This window comes from Magnolia sinica, chromosome 7 (genome assembly GCF_029962835.1).
Source record: "Magnolia sinica isolate HGM2019 chromosome 7, MsV1, whole genome shotgun sequence".
NCBI classification, from domain to species: domain Eukaryota; kingdom Viridiplantae; phylum Streptophyta; class Magnoliopsida; order Magnoliales; family Magnoliaceae; genus Magnolia; species Magnolia sinica.
Window position 1 is genome coordinate 59,502,516 of NC_080579.1, and position 19,756 is coordinate 59,522,271.

At 40.1% G+C, this 19,756-nt stretch overlaps 1 long non-coding RNA gene across 1 annotated transcript; it reads left to right on the forward strand.

Annotated features, from left to right (window-relative positions):
* Positions 1 to 15,139: 15,139 nt before the first annotated feature.
* On the forward strand, positions 15,140 to 18,503 carry LOC131251371 (uncharacterized). Its single transcript, XR_009173785.1, has 3 exons — positions 15,140 to 15,524; positions 17,244 to 18,314; positions 18,419 to 18,503. It is a non-coding gene; the product is annotated as an uncharacterized LOC131251371 (long non-coding RNA).
* The last annotated feature ends 1,253 nt before the right edge of the window (positions 18,504 to 19,756 follow it).

A 19,756-nucleotide genomic window follows, 5' to 3' on the forward strand; every position in this document is an offset into this window, starting at 1 on the left:
ACCAATGCCTTATGGGCACACCGTACTGCTTTTAAAAGCCCTATTGGAACGTCTCCCTTTAGACTTGTCTATGGGAAAGCTTGTCACTTACCTGTGGCGTTGGAACATAAAGCGTATTAGGCAATCAAAAATCTGAATTTCAATCTGGACAACGCTGGCTCACTACTTAAACTTCAATTAAATGAACTTGAAGAAATCTGGAATGATGCGTACGAGAACTCGAGAATTTACAAAGATAGAATGAAGGCGTTTCATGACCAACGTATTCTACGAAAATCATTCACACCTGGTTAGAAAGTCCTTTTGTGTAATTCTCGATTACATCTCTTTCCAGGTAAGCTTCGATCTCATTGGACCGGCCCTTACATTGTGGTCATTGTGTATCCTCATGGGGCCATTGAGATAAGAGATCCTGACAATGGCAAGGAGTTTAAAGTAAATGGACATCGCTTAAAGCCATTTTTCAAGAAATTTGATTCAGAGGACATGTCCATACCTCTGACTGATCCTGTTTTACCAGGATTGATCTCCTAGCCTGATGGAGGTATATGTAGGTTTCCTGTTTTCATAGGACTAGGATAGTTTCCTTTATGCTGTTTTAGGATAGACGATAAACTTAGCGCTCCTGGGAGCCAACCCAGCTTTTCATTCCGTTTCATTTTCCTAATTAGTTAGTTCAATGTTTGTGGGTTACATTGCTGCAAACCCTCACGAGACTACAACTCGTCCACTAGGGCCAACCTAGGGGTTTAAAGGCTTGTTGCATACGCTAGATGCAATCGAGAGCAGCTGCGAAAGTGGTGTAGGTAGGATTTTATTTTTGTTATTTTTATTTTACTTTTGTTGGTTTCTCTCTTGTGCAGACCCACTCTTACGTAGATATTTTTGGAAAGCCTCTTGATTCTTTTGTCCAAGTACTATCTTTCCATCACTCCTCTTATATTTTCATTATCCCATGTGTATTGCATGCTTATTTCTTTTACATTGAGGACAATGTAGATTTTAGGTTGGGGGTGGGAGATTAGGTTTCCTAATAAGTATTTTCTTGGTCTTGAGCAAAAATTGTGAAAATTTTTATTTTTTTTGAAATTTCTTATGAATTTCAAGATACGTAATGTTGGTAATTTATGACTCTTGGATTCAGTATCTTTTAGATTTCACAATTAAGTTTGAATTGTTAATCCGGAATTAAAAGTTGTAAACATTGATTGAGTCATGATTTCACAAAACACATCTCGCTTGCACATTAAGGGTTCAGTTCAATATTAAAGGATTAACTTAGTAATCACTAAACATGAAAGGAACCAACTTGGAAAAATTGAATGAATTGGGCGAACAGTCTTTACCATAGGTTTGCTCCCTATAGGTGAGGATTCGATTCCCCATGGATGATATTTGAAAAAAGAGTTGGGTGTATAGTCTTTACCTTAGGTTTGCTCCCTATAGGTGAGGATTTGATTCCCCTTCTTGGTGTTACTTTTAATGAAAAAATCAAAAACTGGAGGAATGAAAAGATGATCTGTGAGGCAAGTTTTGGTTATCATGAATTCTCTTGTTAGTTACCAATGATATCCTGAAATGGAGAAGTGAATTTTAATGATGATAAGTCGAGATTAGACTATACACCCATGGAACTTAATGTTTAGAATTGTTCTGATTGATGGATTAATTCTTTGAACAAGACTATGAAGTTATCATGCGCTCGAGTCCAGGAGATAGTAATGCCCAACATTCATGAATCATAGAATTCTAGGATCTGGATTGTTTTTCAAAAATCATTCGATTTTATAGAAATTGTCCTGTAATTCTCAACTTATTTTTTGCATAATTTGCTCGGGACTAGCAAAATGCTGGTTGGGGGTTGTGTTGAGGGTCGAATATTGCATAGCAGATCCCGATTACTGCCTGATTTTATGTACACAATAATGCCTAATATTATAATTTAATCGTGTTTTTGTTGCAGGATGTAATAAGGAGCTTTGATTGAGAAAGAGTATTAAAAGCATGGATTTAACGCTCCGAAGTCACCAGAGCAAGGAACAGACTCCAGAGGACTGAGATCAACGGATTTACATGCCAGGGATCCGAGGAAATCAAGCCATTCACATTAAAAAGGTCTGAAAATGGTCCAGAATGCAAGATCACAGGGTTCTCACCATCCGATTGACACGTAGCTTCGTACAGGTCCTGAGGACTTTAAATTAACCGTACACATCGAATTTCAGCTAGTGGATCTCTCTGGAAGTGGCCCAATAGACAAATCAGCTCTTAAACTGAGGATTTCAAGCCCACCTGATATCTGGATATGTTTCAATCTTGCTCTTAATCCCTTAAATGGGGAGACAAAACGAATGGATGGATTGGATGGCTCGTAAACATCACAGTGAACCCCACCTGGGTTGTGTGTGCATAGTGCACCACTGCACTCGCCATGTACCGGTCCTGGATTCTTGGTCCAAGTCGGTTTGACCGACTATCCAGCCAAAAACGAAAATCTCCGTTTTTAGCGTTCACACAGGGGTCATGAACGAACGGTTATAGGCCACCATGATGATCTGAAGGTATGATCTGGACCGTCCATTAGAACCCCAAGGTTTGTTTTAACAAAGCCTGAAGGACAAAATTTTAGGAGACAACGGTTATCCGGTTTTCAGCCGTCAAAAGCAAGATGAACGACTGAATTGAAAATCCGTAGGCCACACCAAAAATTATCCAAAGCCGACCATTCCTAACCGAAATTTTTATACTAATCTGGTGGACGGCATGGATTTCTCAAAAGATATCTGAATTGGGCCCCACCGAGAGCTCAGCGCAGCCATTGCGCAAGAAGCCGCGTCCGGGAAAACTGAAAATTGCGGGCAGTTGCGGGCCTCCGTCCGTGATCGGATCGATGATCCATACCATTCAACCTCTTGAAAGGGTGGTCCTAACTCTATCCATGATGTCAATTTTAAAAGAGTTGGACAGTCAGTCGAGTAATCTGAGTTCAGAAGTAGGGTGTTTTCACTCCTTTCAGCGCACGCGGCTGTTTGTAAGACCCATGTCCTAGCTTGTACCGTTCCGTTGGCTTCCGCGGTCTTTCCAGTCGAATTTCGGCGACCCGCGATCTTTTATCGGCAGTTGTGCGCGACCCCGATTCGTATTTTGTATTCCAGAGTCTGCTCGACTCGAGACTTGTACCAGTGCGACCGCGCCGTCGCCACGGTTTTGACGCCGCGACTCATGCACCGACCCGATACCCAGGCTAGAAGATGTCGGTCTGCGTTCAATTCGAGAAAAATACCGTGCGTTGCGAACTTCGAGAGAATCTCTACCAAATGTCAAATCAATCCCATCAATCAATCAAAGTACACAACTCATCAAATCAAGTACCCTATCCCATCCCCAAGTACACAACACCATCCCCAAAGTCAACTTTCCCATCCCATCTCTTACACACCCCCATCACTCATCCCATCACTCTCTCTCTCTCTCTCTTCCATTCTCTCTCTCATTTTCCTCCCAAGCAACTCACGTCCACCTCCATGAGAGAATGCCATGTGTGGCCCACCTTCCTACCTCTCATCTCTACCATCAAAGCCTCATCTCAACCGATGGAAGAAGGAAGAAGAAATCTCGAGGTGGGTGATTTTCTTTTGTGTAGATCTTGACCTTTGGATCATAGTGGGTGCTTCTTTCTCTTCCTCTCTCTCCCTCTCTCTATCATTTTGTGAGATGATGTGGCCGTGTGGCCCACCCGGATGGACCCCATCATGAAGCATGTATTCTATCCAAGCCATATGTAGGTGGGATCCAATTTATATATGTGTTGTATCCACAACATCCAGCCATTTGGTGGCCCACATGTGGCACATTTGTAGGTGGGGTCCACCTTATATGTATGTGTTTCCCAAACCGTCCAGCGTCCAGGGACGCTGGACGTGGCTGAAGAGTGAAGTGTGAACTGACGGGTACCGTCCCACCAATGAAAATATAAATTTAATTTTGAATGTAAACTTTAGGATGGGTTGCTCATGCAGGCCCCACCTTAAGGTAGGGCTTTGATCCACTTTGTCCATCATGTCTCCCACCTCATTTTAGGCGTTGAGCCAAAAAATGAGGCCAAACCGACTTACTGATGGGCCTTACCATAGCAAACAGTGACTTTCACCGTTTAAATTCACTCAATTTTTCCTACACGCCGGAAGATGTCCAATATTGGACTTGATGGACTTGTCATAGGCTGTAGAAATCAGTGGACGGGGTAGATTCTTCCGATGTGGGTCCCATGTACGAAAACCCTCAGATAAATGAGATTTTCAAAAAAAAAAAAAAGGGGTGCAGCACCTGCTGCTATGCAGCAGACGCTGCTGGCGTCAGCGTGAAAACGGGCAGGGACCCACGGCTCCAGCCATGGGCCCCACCATGATGTATATTTGTCATCCAACCCGTTCATATGGTGGGCCACTTCCAACAGCGGGCCCCCTCTAAAAATCAGCCTCATCCAATGCTCAGGTGACCCATGTCAGAGGAAACGGTGGGATTGACCGTATACTATTGAAACCCATTTTGGGTCCACGGAACTTTTGGAATCAATATGAAATTTGTTTTTACTCTTCATCCAGGTCTGTGGACCTTATCAACGGGTTGGATGGCGTATAGACGTTATGGTGGGCCCCACGTGGAACCCACCGGTGATGTATGTGTTTGTTTACACCGTCCACACCTGGACGGTGGGACCACCCCACGTGTGGGGGCTGATGTATGTGTGCGCACGTGTGTGTGTATATATATATATATATATTATATTGTATATATTATATATTTTATATATAGATTTTATATTATATTATATTATATGTACTTGATTATGGGCCTTCATGGGACCCACCATAATGCATGTGTTGCATCCAAGCTGTCCATCCATTTTGAAAGCTCATTTCATGGCGTGAGCTAAAGAATGAGTTAGATCCATAGCTCATGTGGATCCCACCCTTGATACATGTGTTGCATCTAAACCGTCCAACCATTTGGCAAGTTTGTCTTACCAGGCTTGAGACTAAAAATAAGTCAGATCTAAAGCTTAAGTGGGCCCCACCATTCAAGGTAGTGGACAATGACGTCCACCGCTAAAATTTCTAAGGGCCATGGGAGTTTTCTATTAAGCTGATATTTGTTCCACTTCATCTATCATTACGATAATTTATGAATATGTTAGATGGGAAACATATATTATGGTGGACATTAGGAACTTAAATGGTGGAAATCATTACCACCACTTTTATTTGGGTGTGGCCCGTTTGATATACATGGGGCCCCATTGGTGTGGCCCATTTGATGTACATATGACCATGTGAGGGGGGAGGCCATCTTGATGTGTTGTGGCCCGTCCAGTGGGGGCCCACCTTAATGTATAGGAGGCCCATGTTATGAGGCCCACTTTGATGTATTTTGTGGCCCAATTGTCGAGCCCACTTTGATGTATTTTGTGGCCCATTTGTCGGGCCCACTTTGATGTATCTTGTGGTCCATTCGAGGTGCCCATCTTCATGCATGCACTCCTTATTCACATCGTCCAGCAGCTACTGGACAGTGGGGCCCTCCTTACTATATGATATTATGTGTTGAATAAGCATATTGTCTATATGCAGTGCGGGCCAGCATGATGTATTTATTTATCCTCACCGCCCAATCTTTGGCCGTGGGATGTGGAACCCGAGTGACATATGTATTTCGTTCCATGCAGTCCATCTATGTGAGGCCCACCTTGATGCATCCGTTGAACGCATGGATCCCACATGATATATATATGTTTTTATATCCATACTGTCCAACTATTTGGATGGGATGCACCATGATGTGTTTTTATCCACGCCATCCAGGGTAGGCACCCCATTATGATATATATATCACGGCCCATGGGTTGAAGCCCATTAAGATGTATTCAAAGCCCATTTGGTAAGGCCCATTGTAATGTATTTGGAACCCGTGAGCAGAGCCCACCTTATATGTTCCACCCTAACCGTCCAGGTCATATAGGGCCAGCCTCGATGTATATTTTACTCACACTGTCCGTGTGATGTGTGACCCACTAGATGTACACATTCTATATCCACACTAACCATCTGATGGGGGCCATCTACAGCATGTGCAGGGCCTACCTATTGTGCATTTGTGTGACTCATTGATGCAAGGCCCGTTATGATATGTTAGAGGCCCATGGTCGAGGCCCATTGCGACGTATTTTCAGCCTGTATGTCGTGTCCCATTATGACATGTTTCCAGCCCAGTTATTGAGGCTCGACTTGATGTGTATGAGCCCCATTAGTGCGGCTCATTGATGCAACCCACTTGTTGGATTGACGCCCATTGATGCGGCCCAATGATGCGACCCACCATGATGTGCATATTAGGCTAATGGTGAGGCCCAATGTATCGATCCACCGTGATGTGTAGGCCCATTTGCTACATGTGTAAGGCCCACTTGTGATGACTATTTGAGACCACATGTTGGATATTTGGGCCCATCTTACGTTTGACTCTACATGGGTCACTACCTGGGAGCGATGTTGGTTGAATATCCACATTGATGGGCAATGACGGTTGGGTGTCATCATTGTAACCTTCCCTTAGGCCTTGTTAGGCCCATTCTCTTCGTGGGTTAACCCAAATAAGTGGGCCCCATTCGCCATGGACAGATAGCTCCGTGCTATTGCATTGATATAACCATGGCCGTGAGCCGATTCTTTTACATTATTGTTGATCAGTTGTCCATTTATGGACCCTGCCTTGTTTATACATTTTGATTATCGGTACTGATTATCGAGGCCGATCCCGAGTGTCGATTCCGAGTATTGAGGCTGAGTATCGAGGCTGATTGTTGAGGCCCAATGTGATGTATATGCGACCCGTATTTGAGGACCACTGTGAGGCACATTCAGGTCGTGTTTAAGGCCTAATATGATGTATATGAGGCCTATGCGATGAGGCCCATTAGGATGTATTTAAGGACCAGGCTATGGAGCCCATTATGATGTATGTTAGGCTTATGAGAAAGGCCCACTGTGATGTATTCATGGCCCATGAGCAGGGCCCGCTTGTTGTGTATATGTGTCCCTTGAGTAAGGCCCACTGGGTTGTATATTAGGCCTTTGTGTGAGGCCGTGGGCCCATTATATGTTTGGCTCTATGTGGGTCATTCCTTGGGGAGCAATGTCGGTTAAATGTCCACATTATCGAGGTCAATTGTCGATGCCGGTTATTGATACTGATTATGAGTGTGTGACAGCATAGCATCATGATACATGCCCACATGCATCATCTGCATGTTTGTTATGAGATGTGGTTGATCATTGCATAGCTTATTGAGCATGTTGTTATGAGACTCCCTGATAGGCGGAGGTTATCTCGCATGAGCGCGCGGTATGCGTAGGATTGATGCATGACTGGATTGTATGACTCATGCATCTCGCATTATGATTATTGTATGCCCTAGCGACATCAGGGTCGTAGCCTCCACGGGCATATCGTGGATGGCCAATGGGACACCGAAAATGTTTGGTTCTAGCATACGGGCACTATAGATGTCCCTGGGTGAAAATCCCTAAACCTCCGTGGCCAGGAGACGCCCCGACGTCGAGACCGAGTGGATACATGAGCGCCCGAGTGCTGAATACCAGGAGGCCGCGTCTCCCACTGTGTCGTGGTCGGTTGGGAGGGGGTGTGGCCTTACCCGCCCGAGGGTAGGGGGCAATATTAGGCTGAGTTTGACCAGCTCGTGAATGGGTCCACTATCGACGTGCCGGATAGGTATTGACAGACTATTGGCCAGGCGGATAGTGAGGTTTCTTTCGCTCACTTGGACTGTGCGGCTGGAAGAGCGGCAGTGCCATTTGGAGTGTACTAAACCCCGGTGATGATCCTAGAGATGAACTATACTGATATGTAGATTTAGTGAGCAGGAGTTGCATACTCATTCATGCATTCATTCATTCACTATCCACTCGGGTTGGTGGTGCGCAACTATTTGTTATGTGTGCCTTCGCAATGACCAAGATTTTGGTTGGGGCACGCGACTAACTTGAGATCGGGAGTTTACCACATTGAGTCTGACTATCCAAATTTAGGTATGGGACTGGTTTGGATAGAAGTCCCTTGTGATGGACCCTATAGCCTGCGATACTACGTACTATCATCCCGACTTCACACTCCAGCATGATCATTCCATTCGCACCGCATATTGCATTACATCCGCGGCATATGGCATTTTGTGTTAACTGTGTTTATGCATTTATATAGTTTAGAGGCGGCATCTGAAATTTGACTCTTCATGACTTATCATTTGTATAGTTGATTCGTATTACGTATTCTAATATTGTATGACTTATGGACTTGTCGATAGTTCCGCTTATTCTGTTATCTTATGATTCATGGCATTGTTAGCATTTCTATTTACTCTGATAATTCATGATCTTGTCAGTATTCCTGCTTATTTCGATATTGTATGACTTATGGATTACCAGTATTTTCGGTATTGTATAACAATGACATTGTATTGAATACTTGGTACTTACCTTGTGCACACACTTACACTACCCTCTAAGCTTTCTATAAGCTTATGCACGATAGATGCGTGCAGATGATGATAGGTTACAGCAGTGTTGAGCTTGGAGTGTGCAACGGTCTTCTGGAGCTTGCCTTTCAATTTTCGTATTTCCCTTTCAGTATTGTATTCAAATGTTTATATTAGTGGATATGTGATGATGATGTTGTCTTTGTGAATTGGGTAATCTTGTGGTTATGCTTATTATGAGTTAAATGTATATAAAAAAAAATCCTCCTTGTAGGATCCCACAATCGGAATCTGGTGCATGGATACTAGGAGCCGACAATGGGGTACTATGGAGGCTGTCGGCACCAGATTCGGCGATCGGGATTCCTGTGAATCCGATTTTCGGGTTTGGGGCGTGACACTGTTGCTGCGGAAGCTTTTCATGCATGCCGAATCTAGCCTCTCCACCGACTCCTGCTGCTGTTATAAAAGGATAGGAGAGAGAGAGATGAAAAAAAGAAGAAAAGAAAGATTGGCAGGGATCCACGTCAGGGAGAGAGGAAGAGAAACAGAGAAGTGTTTAGAAGTTTTTTTTTTATGTTTTTATTTTTTATTTTTGAGAGATTAGCCTAATCATGTCTTTTATAGGCTAACCCTCTTAGCTAGGGCTAAGAGGTGAAGCTTGTAGTGTGATGGAAGGTTCTACGCTCTGATTCATGCCTGAACTGATTTGATCCTAGTTTGATTTTAAAGAATTCTTCAAGTTGTTAATGGTTTGTTATGACTGAAATTACAGTAGATCTGTGATAGCTTGAGTATTTCCTTTTTCCTTTATTTTGATGTTAGAAAGCCCCGTTGTTCACCATTACCCCTTGGACATGGTTGGATGACAGAACTTTTCCTACATTCATTTTTGAGTGGTTGTGGATTGGTTTAGTTCTGTTGTTTACTTTGTCTCATGGGCATAGTTTGGTGATGGAATCCATTCTAATTTACATCCGTCTTATCTCTTGAAAACTAGATCAACAACAGTTTAGATTTGATTTTAGTGATATATCTTCCAACTGGATGAAGATGGGACTCGAATTCCAGTTGAGTTTGTGAATCAAGCGTAGGCTTCCCTGATATCTACAAGTGGATCCTCTGAATCCCTAGTTTCCTACCTCTGAATTCTTTATGTTTTAGATTAATATTTCACTATTATACCTCAAAATCATTCGATTTAGATTTCATCTTAGTCTAGTTCTAGTTCTAGTGAGTTTTAGATTACGTACAGGTTTCAGTCCCTTGGGATTCGACCTCGGTCTTACCAAGTTTATTACTACATACAACCCTATACTTGGGGAGTGAACAAATGTTAGTACCTATGCCTGTTGGAGAGGCTCCTATCCATCACCTTATTTTCAACAACTCAAATATAAATAAGATGAATTTGCGGTTGGCTGCTGGCCAAGTGAATGTGGCTAGTGGTGGAGCTGAAGCATTGAACGAAGAAGAAGGTGGTGATTTACCTCTAGATGATATAAATATGGATGATATCTTTAATGAGATCGAATCAAATTCTAAGGCTGACCCTGATTATCAGCCTTCTGATTTCCCTGAGAGGCTACATTCTCTTGAGGAATAGGTGGCTCATATAAGTGTAACCCAGGATTCTCAATTTGCTTATATATGCAAATATATGAGGCGCATTAACAAGGGTTTACACCAAATTGATCCATCTATTCCTGCTCTATTTTCTGGATCTGATTAAGTGTTTTCTCTTATGACCTGTAATAACTCTTATGATACTTTGCTTTATTTCAGCTTGTAGGACTGACTTTGGATGAACTTGGTTCACGTTGGTTACTTATATGTGAACATTATTTGCTTATATCTTTCATATCTTGACTAGTTTGCTCCCTTATTCCTCTTTTATTTATTTTCCTCTTCCATATCTTAGTTGCTTCCTTTGTCAGATTGTGAAAAAAAGGGGGAGAATGTTTTGTTATGCTTATGGATATGGATATGGTTAATGCTTATGGTTATGTATGGTTATATGGATTGTGGGTAGTAGCATATTTTTTTATGTGTTCTACTCACGGGGAGTAAGTAAGAAGTGTGCTTTGACTATTTCATGATGATGTGTTCTGGTTATTGTAACTGGTGCATTACACTCTCTTGTGTATATATGGTGCATGATTCTTTGTTGAGCATGTAATGCTTTTCTTATTTCTAATGGTGTGTTTTGTTACAAATTTGACAAAGGGGGAGATTGTAAGTGCTATGGTTTCTTGCTCCTTTCATTGTCAAATTTTGTAGTGCCAAAACCATAATCTATGTCTTGTGTAGCACATTGATGTATATTGTTCAAGACAATGCATCACATGTATAACGACAATGCTTTAAGTCAAGAACAAGATCTACTTCAAAGAAATGCAAGATTAAGTACATTGATCACTCCTTTAAGATTCAAAGTTCAATGTTTTAAAGCGACATCGAAAAACAAGTCAACTATTCATACTCAAGACTCAAAGTGAAGTACAACTCAAGTACTACAAATTCAAGCTTCAAAAGATCTCAAAATTCAAGCTTCATCATGTGTCGAGATCTCAGGCTTTATGAACTTCAAAGATCATCTACCATCTGAAGAAAAGAAGGTTCAATGTTCATACTTCTTATTTAAGGTATGAAAGACCTTAGATTGACCTTAGGGTAGGTCATTTTGAATACATAATTCAAATTGAATTACTTTATCAGTGTTTCGTCTATTCTTCGACTAGTCCTATACTCTGTTCGACTAGTCTTAGCACTAGCTCGACCAGTCTAAGAAATTCCATGACTAGTCCTAAGGTTGTTGCAAATTTTCAGAACTTTTTGGTTAAGCCACGACTAGTCCTGGAGACTGCTCAACCAGTCATGTGAACAGTGCATGACTCATTCATGACTAGTCCTACAACTATGACTCAAAGTCCAACAACTATTCTAGGTTCCACACGACCAGTCATGGACAGGTCACGACCAGTCGTGGAGGTCCCTCGATCGATCGTGAAAGTCCTACGACCAGTCGTGGAACGACTTTCTCTTATCGCGCTCAAATTTTCAAAAATTCGTTGGTCCTACGACCAGTCATGGAGGCCTCAGGACCAGTCATGAATGCGATTTGGTCAACTATAAATAGACGACGAATTTCAGAGTTATTTAATCCAATTCAAGTATAATCACAACATCACTCCGAGAGATAAGTTTGTCATTATTTTAAGCTATATTGTGGTCATTTAATATTCTCCTTTATTAGATTTTTATATTTAATTTTGTTTTTTGCATTCCAATCTGATTTAAAAGAGGGATTGAAATATTCCTACTTCTTTGAATCAAAATCAAATAGAGCTAGCCCAACTTGATTTAATTTAAAATCAATTTAGAATCTAGAACCATTTCATAAGTGAGTGTGGACATTGAACTTCTATATTCGAACTTCTACTTCGATTTGGTTCTTCCGAGCTGCATCAAAAGGAGAATATCTAGGTATTTTACATTTGTGTAAATCTTCTGTTTTGGGTTTCTTTTGAGATTGAACCAGAAAAATCTCATTCTTTTGGTTATCTGAGGAGATCTAGAAAACTCAGAGTGTGGGGTTTTTTGAATTGTGTAAGCCCACTTGAAAGACACAATTGTGAGGATTTTAGGTTACCTTGGAAAAACCTATTTTCATAGTGAATGCTAATATCCACTGTGTGAGGATATTAGGAGTGGAGTAGCTGTGTGGCTGTTATTTAACAGTTGGTGTACACACAGGTGAACCACTATAATTCTTTGTGTTTTGTGGATGTGTGGTTTATTTTATATATCTTTTATCATTCAAGATTGTGGGATGTATTTGTGGATGTGAATGTTGTAATCTTTTACATTTCAAGCATTGTGGGGAATGTTGTAATAGCTTATATTTCCTTTGTAGCTATTTCCTTTTTATTCCTCTTCAGTTTGAGTTTTTGATACATAAACCATTCTAGTAAGGTTGTCCTACTATAAACCCTTGGTTTTTATGGTGCAAAGTTGTCCTTAGAATAACATTTGTATCAACCTTTTAATACTAGAATTTTGAGGTTGCTTTACATTTTCATATCATGGATTGTTTATAGTGTTATCTTTCCTTTATTTGTTTAAATTCCGCTATTATCATTTTAATTTGGCATAGTACTATTCACCCCCCCTCTAAGTCATATAGCTCGGCCGTTTCACCTTCCTTACGACCAACCATACTTCTTTGAGTCATTTCATCAAACACTTGGTGAGAAACATTAATATTAAAGTAACCAAGTCATCGAACAAGTTTGATTCGAGTTCGATTTGAGTCAAGCCGAGTTGGGGCCAGCTCGAACTCATTTTCGAGCTCAAAAAATCAGTTAAACTCAGCTTCGAACCGAGTTAAATCGATCTTTTTCGAGTCGAGTCAAATGAGGTAACCAAGCTAGCTTGGTTCATGTATACCTCTAGCTGTGGAACTAGAAGGCAAATTACTCCCATTAGCGACCTAGCTGTTGGACAGTGCTCTGTGGTTCCACCATTATGTATGTGTTTTATCTCCGTTGTCCATCCATTTTTCCATACTCAATCCATCAACCTAAATAACACTACAAGAAACATTGTTATTAGTGGCGCACTATCACTGGCAACCACAACAGATGGTCGGTGTAGATGTAAAATGAGCAGCGTTTTTACATAGCCGCTAGTGTACAAATAAGTCACCGCCACTGAAAAAGGGCTTTTTACCTCCCCCATCCCCAAATCGTGCGCCCCATCCCCAAATCCCGAAGGAGTCTCTCTCTCTCTCTCTCTCTCTCTCTCTCTCTTCAACATCTCTCGATCTCCCTTTTCCACTCCGGCCTATAAGAGGAAGAAGCAGCAGCAACAGCCGCAACTCCCCTTCTCCAACAGCCGCAGTAGTATGCTACTCTCTCTCTCTCTCTCTCTCTCCTGGTTTCATCATGTTTAAAATATCTTGCAGAGTGTGATGGATCATACCACAGAAAACGGTGTTGGGTTTTCCACCATTGAAACCCTTTTTGTAGGCCCACTATGATGTCTGTCTGTCATCGAATCTGTCCATATGGTCACTTGGACCTGAACGTGGGGGCAGGGCCTATAGATGGGGCAGATCCAAAGCTTGATGGACCCCACCACAGAAACTACAATGGTTTTCTGTCCACCGTTGAAACCCTTCTATAGGGCCCACCATGCTTTTGTTTTTTTTTTTTTTTTTTTCAATTAGACCTATAGTAAAGGAAGACATAAGTGTCATCTTAATCTAAGCTTAAATGGACCCCACCATAGGTAATTACAGTGATTGATTCCCACCATTGAATCTTTTAGTGGGGCCCATTGTGATGGTGATGTGCCCTCCACCCGTTGTTATGGTCACACAAATGTGGTAGAAGGGACAACATAACTATCAGCTTGATCCAAAACCGCTGTGTGCCCGCCCCAAGAACATCCACCAAGATGGAGGAGCACCCATCATTAAATCTTCCTTTGGGGCCCACATGATGTTTATTTTCCATGTAATTGACTGTAAGGTCACTCGTGCCTAGTCGTGGCTGGGCCATAGAAAGGAAGCATATTCAAAGTTCAAGTGGGCCCCATCCCCCATGAAATAGCGGTGACTGAATTTCTACCATTGAAACCTTCCTAGGGGGTGGTCTAGTTTTTAGTTTTGTTATGTTATTCTTTTCCAGGTTTTTTAGTTTTTTGCTGTTTCCTGTTGCTTTTCCCTTCGGTTTGTATCTCAGTTCAGGGAGTTTTGGTTCGCTATCTCAGTTCGGATTGTTTTCCACCTTAGCCTCCAAGCAAAACATTTCATTCACCCATGTAGGTTGAGAGGAAAATTCTATTGTAAAAGTTTTAGAAAAGAATGGCATTTTCCTTGAGGCTCTTTATAATCAGGAAGCGCTTTATGCTTTGAGTTTTCTGATAAATCTCTCTCTCTCTCTCTCTCTATGAGAAAGAGAGATTAATTTGTTTTGGGCTGGTTTTAGCTCTTCCTTAGCATTTCTTGCTGTAATTCTTTATCTTCTTCTTTTGTTTTTGTTCAATGAAGTTGTCGTTGTTCATAAATGTTCTATCTATTGAATTTGTCATCATGGCATAGATGTTCTATGGTCAATGCATTAAATCACATCTGTGGATATGCCACCCCTTGTAGGTTTTCTGCAATTGATCCGTCTGTAAGTGGAAGAGGTGCAAAAACTATGTACCGGGATAAACTCAGCGGTGAGGGAAATCATGCCTCAAAGCATTTGTTTTGAGTTTCTTATGCAATGATTTGAGTTGTAATTTGTAAATGATGCTAGTGAGGTTAAGTTGAAGCGTTTGATATTCTAGCATGCTTATTTCACAATGACTTGGCTCTATTTTGACATTGTTGCAAGTAATCATTTGTCAAAGGATGAGTTCTTGAAATAACAACATGAATAAGAAAAAGCCCAAGGTATTGCTTGAAGTTCTACCTGTGAAATGAGAACTATCACTTTTGTATGGATGGTTTCCAATTTTATCTGTCTAACCTACACCCCAGTCCTTAGTCTCCTTTACTTATACCACCTCTGGTGCAAGTTCAACTATGTCTGTTGATTGCCAACCTAGCCCAGACCTAGTCCCGAAATAAGAAGCGAAACAAAAACTTATTTTATTAAAGAGAAGGGCCTTGTCTCCATTTCTTTTAGAAATTGAAATGTAGTAAGAGATATTGTTGCCAAATTGGCTTGCTTATCTTCCTTTGGTGCATTTCTTCTCTAATTGGAAGATTCATTCTCATGGTACATGAGTGCTGTTTGTCCTTCATTTCTCGGATGACTGTCTCTTTCACTGGCATTAGAAACTAATATTAATTCCTCCACTATTTTCTTGGCCAGGAGAAGAAGTTGGAGTGAGGAGAAGGCTTAGCTCAGAAGCGGGAAGCTGAAGCAAGGGAGCTTGAGTTAGAATCGGAAAAAGACAAACCATTTGTGCAGACGAGGTAAAATTACATGCCAAAAGACATGGTCAATTTATATGACTTTTACTTTAGATGGAAATATATCTCACATTGGAGGACAGGTACACTATACACTTGCAAATAGACTCATTCAAATGTCATTGGAAAATAAATTAATTAGTTATACATATAAAATATATGCCTGGCATTTCTGTCCTCGGTCAAGATAATTTTGTCAAAGGTAGAAAGACAAGCAAGGATTTCACTTCAGTAGCAAATTACCCCAATTCAAATTTAAAAAACTAGATCAACCAAGACCATCTATTTAAGTTTTTCCATTGAGAAAACAAAAAAGTTTCTAAAACAAAGATGTGAATAAAGAACAAGTCAAAAAGTTTTGAAATCTTACATCATGCAAGAAAACAAAATAGGTGCACAAAGATATGCAAAGAGTTGGAGACTTGATGTTGACACTTGAAAGGACGAAAGAACTTCAAGTTTTAGCTCAGAGCAACCAAGATCATCCATTGGTTTTCTCCACATAGATAGACAAAAAATCTACCAGAACAAAGATATCAACTAAGAATGGGTTGAGAAGTAAAAGTTTACACTGGACAACACTAAACACCCTTGATGCCGCAGAGTTCAATGAAGAGCACACCACAATACCTTCACCAAATTGATGGTATCTTTCCATGTTGAATAGAACCCTATATTTGTTGTAGCATTATGCACATGGGCCACATAGCCCGAAATAATCAAGGGAATCAGATTTCAGTTGTCAACCAGTCACAGGTTGCAAATTGACAGTTAACTCAGTGGAGAAAAATGGAACAATGGCCCACAATCAACAAGCAAAACTTGTAACCATTAAATGGTCAGAATTGTCTAATCATTGTCTTCTGGATTATGGCCCTTCTACATGATGGCCAACCAGAACAATGGTCCTAATCAATAGAGCTCAGAAAGAGGACCAGTTATTTGTAGGGTTAGCATATAAATGGGCCATCGTCCAAAAAAAATGAACAATTAGACAATGACAGCCATCCAATGATCACTCGCAACAAATGAATGGTTAACTGAAAGTGGAGCCAAAGATTTATAGGAATGACGAGCATAGAGAAAACCTAGAATGATATTGGCGTGCGAATAAAAAAATTGTCACTTAATAGTGGTGATGAGGCGTCGCCGTTCAAAGAAAAAAAAGATACCGACAACATCACTCTGACATTAAATCCGCAGATCAAAATCAGAACAGACATGACTGAAGAATTCTTTGAAATTTTTAAATATAGTTGCATTTATTTTTTTCATTTCTATTCAATAGATCTGTTTACATGAGATCCTTTCATTTTCACTGATTCTCAATGGTTTAAGTGACTGACATCTGTTTGTGAGAAAAATTGTTGAGAGCTAGACGCAGATTTGGGGCTTGAGATAAAATCATTTTGGTTCATGGAAAATTTTTGAAAATTATAGCAACCCAACCCTCAAGTTTGATGAGACTTAATTGTCACTAATAGTTTGTCTCAACTTCTGGAAACATGTAAGAATCAAAGAGATTTGGATTTGGGTATGTTTTTGGGTGAGACTTGGTATTTGTCACTTTCTTTCAATTACATCAGTGAACTAATTTTTGTACCATGTTTTCCTAATGTATGAAATAGAAATTAAAATGTCTTTTTTGATATGGTTTTGTTATTTATTTATTCAAAATTGAATCGTCTTATCAGCATGCAATTGTTCACTAATGTGACTCAGGTTGTCCTACTAGCTAGATGCTTTTAGTCGTGGTCCATGCAATGCAGGACCATATTAGGTGGATGGTCCCAATCCAGGGTCTCCCTTCTACATTTACAGAGGTGCAATCAACTGCCATTCGTAGGCAATTTTATAGAGGTACACTTGTCTCTACCAGCTCATCTAACAAGTAGTAGACATCCACTAGTACTTTCAATATTCTGAACCAGGTGGTTATTTTCGAGGTTGAGCACCCTGTAATTGAGATAATTGTTGGCCAACACCTTTTAGAGTGGCAGTTCCGTGTAGCAAATGGAGAACCTCTTCCCTTGATTCAGTTACAAGGGCCTTTATAAGGTAATTGTTATCAAAGAAGCAGTACTTGACATCAGACATGAGCTAGAAAAGTATGTTGCATGATATGTTAATTTGAATCAATTAACCATTCCTCACTAGAATTGTTCGGAATTCCACATCAACTTTTATTTCACTTTTCTCAGATATGACTTGGCTTCTAGCATTGTCAATCCTAATTTTACTTACTTTTACCTTTTTTGGTGCCTACTTTTCTTGCACATGGTTGCAAGTTTCATCATTCTTGAATATGAAGCAATTACAAGTAAACAAGATATCAGAATCATCAAAGAATGCATGAAATGATCCCAATTTTCAGAAATTTACTAAAAACCAATCTTGTTTCATTTTTAGCATTAACTCCATTCGGAATTATCGCAACACAACAGGTTGGGCCTTTGTCAGTGTCATTTTATACAAGTGTTGAGAGTTCCAACTCCATAGAAGCAGAAACTTGTACTTGAGACACCTACCCATTTCATGAAAATGTGTTTTTTTTTTTTTTTTTTTTTTTCTTTCAGCTCACATCATCCAGATAATTATTCTACTTGACTGTTGTGGGCATAACATCATTGAGGTGTATTCAATTCAGCAATCAACAAAGCAGTTGCCTGGTGTTGTTGGGTTCAAGTTGTCTGGAAAATTGAACACAATGGTGTTACGCTACCGACTTAGTTTTAAATGTGACGCAAATGTTGAGGAAGCATGGGGTTGTTGGCAAGTTTGTTGAGTTTTATTGTAATCTCATTTCCATAGAGTTGAATAGATTAGGCCGCATGCTTTTTGTTCCATTTATTCTAATGTAAATCTGTTGTTCTAAATCTTTACTTTTCTCATATAAGTGGGGGCATGGGTGAATTATCATTGGTTGATAGGGCTACTATTGCTAATATGTCTCCTGAATATGGAGCAACCATGGGTTTCTTTAACAAGACGTGATGAAACTGTAAGTATTGTACTTGTGAATGTTTTGACTGGGGAATGGGGGGTTTAGAAATTTGGTTGATAAGGAAACCACCCTCTTATATACCAGGTGGCAATGATAGAAGCCTATCTGAGAGCAAACAACATGTTCGTTGACTACAATGAGGTATACATATTTCTTAACCATTCAATTTTAATTGAGCAATTGACTCTGAAATGTAATTGATTTCTTTTTGTGGATCCATCCTAAAAAAGAGAGATATTCATCTTATCTAGAGCTAGACCATGTAGATGTTGAACCTTGCATCTCAGGTCCAAAGCAGTATGTTCGTGTTAGTTTAATCCTTGTGTTATATTCACTTAGTTGTTGAAACATTATATTCAAGTTGGAGATATTGCAGGAAAGATATTTTATTTGGGTCAGTAGGTGTTTAGACTGAGCTTCTCTTGTTTTTGGTATGACTTCATAATATGGCTTTAAAGTTGCTAGTATGGAGTTATTATCTCAAATTTGTTGTTATTTTTTATTGAATAAATTAGTTTCACCAAGTGAACAAGGGCCGCCTGTCATGTAATTCCTCTGGCTTGTTAATGGTTGGAAAAAAAGACAGTTATTTTTTTTCTTGTTTATAATTCCTCTTGCTTGTTAATGCTTGTTGAATGTTTCCTCTTTCGTGTATGGTCATCTTCATAAGGGAGGCCATTTCATGTGTCGCTCAATGTCCTAGACACTCATCATTTCTGAAAAGGGGGGAGGAAAAGATTGAAAACAGGTGAATTTTGACTGTCTCCTTATTATTTCTGAAATTTTGCTTGTGTTTCACCTACTACACTTTTTTTTTTTCTCCTCACATGGTTGATAATTTTCATGATTTTGTTTGACTGTAATGTTTTCGATCTGATGTGTAATCTGTATTCTAGTAGACATTTCGGAAGGAGTGCTGCAAACTCTTTCTCTGCAAGCATTAGGCTTGGTACTTTTTCTTATTTATGCACTATATGCGGTTCTTATCTTCTTCTTCTTCTTCTTCTTCTTCTTTTTCTTTTTTTAATGAATAATAAGGATTTATTAGAAAAAAAGTGGAGATACGACCAACAAGAACTAAAGATCCTTCAAAGAGAAAAAAGGTACTTGCATCTAGTTAAACCATTATTAGCTTGTTTGACTATATCCCTCTTTGCTTGCAGGTTATGCAACGAGACTATAAGCTGAGTTCATAATCTTTGAATTCTGTTTCTGTATACTTTCTCGAATT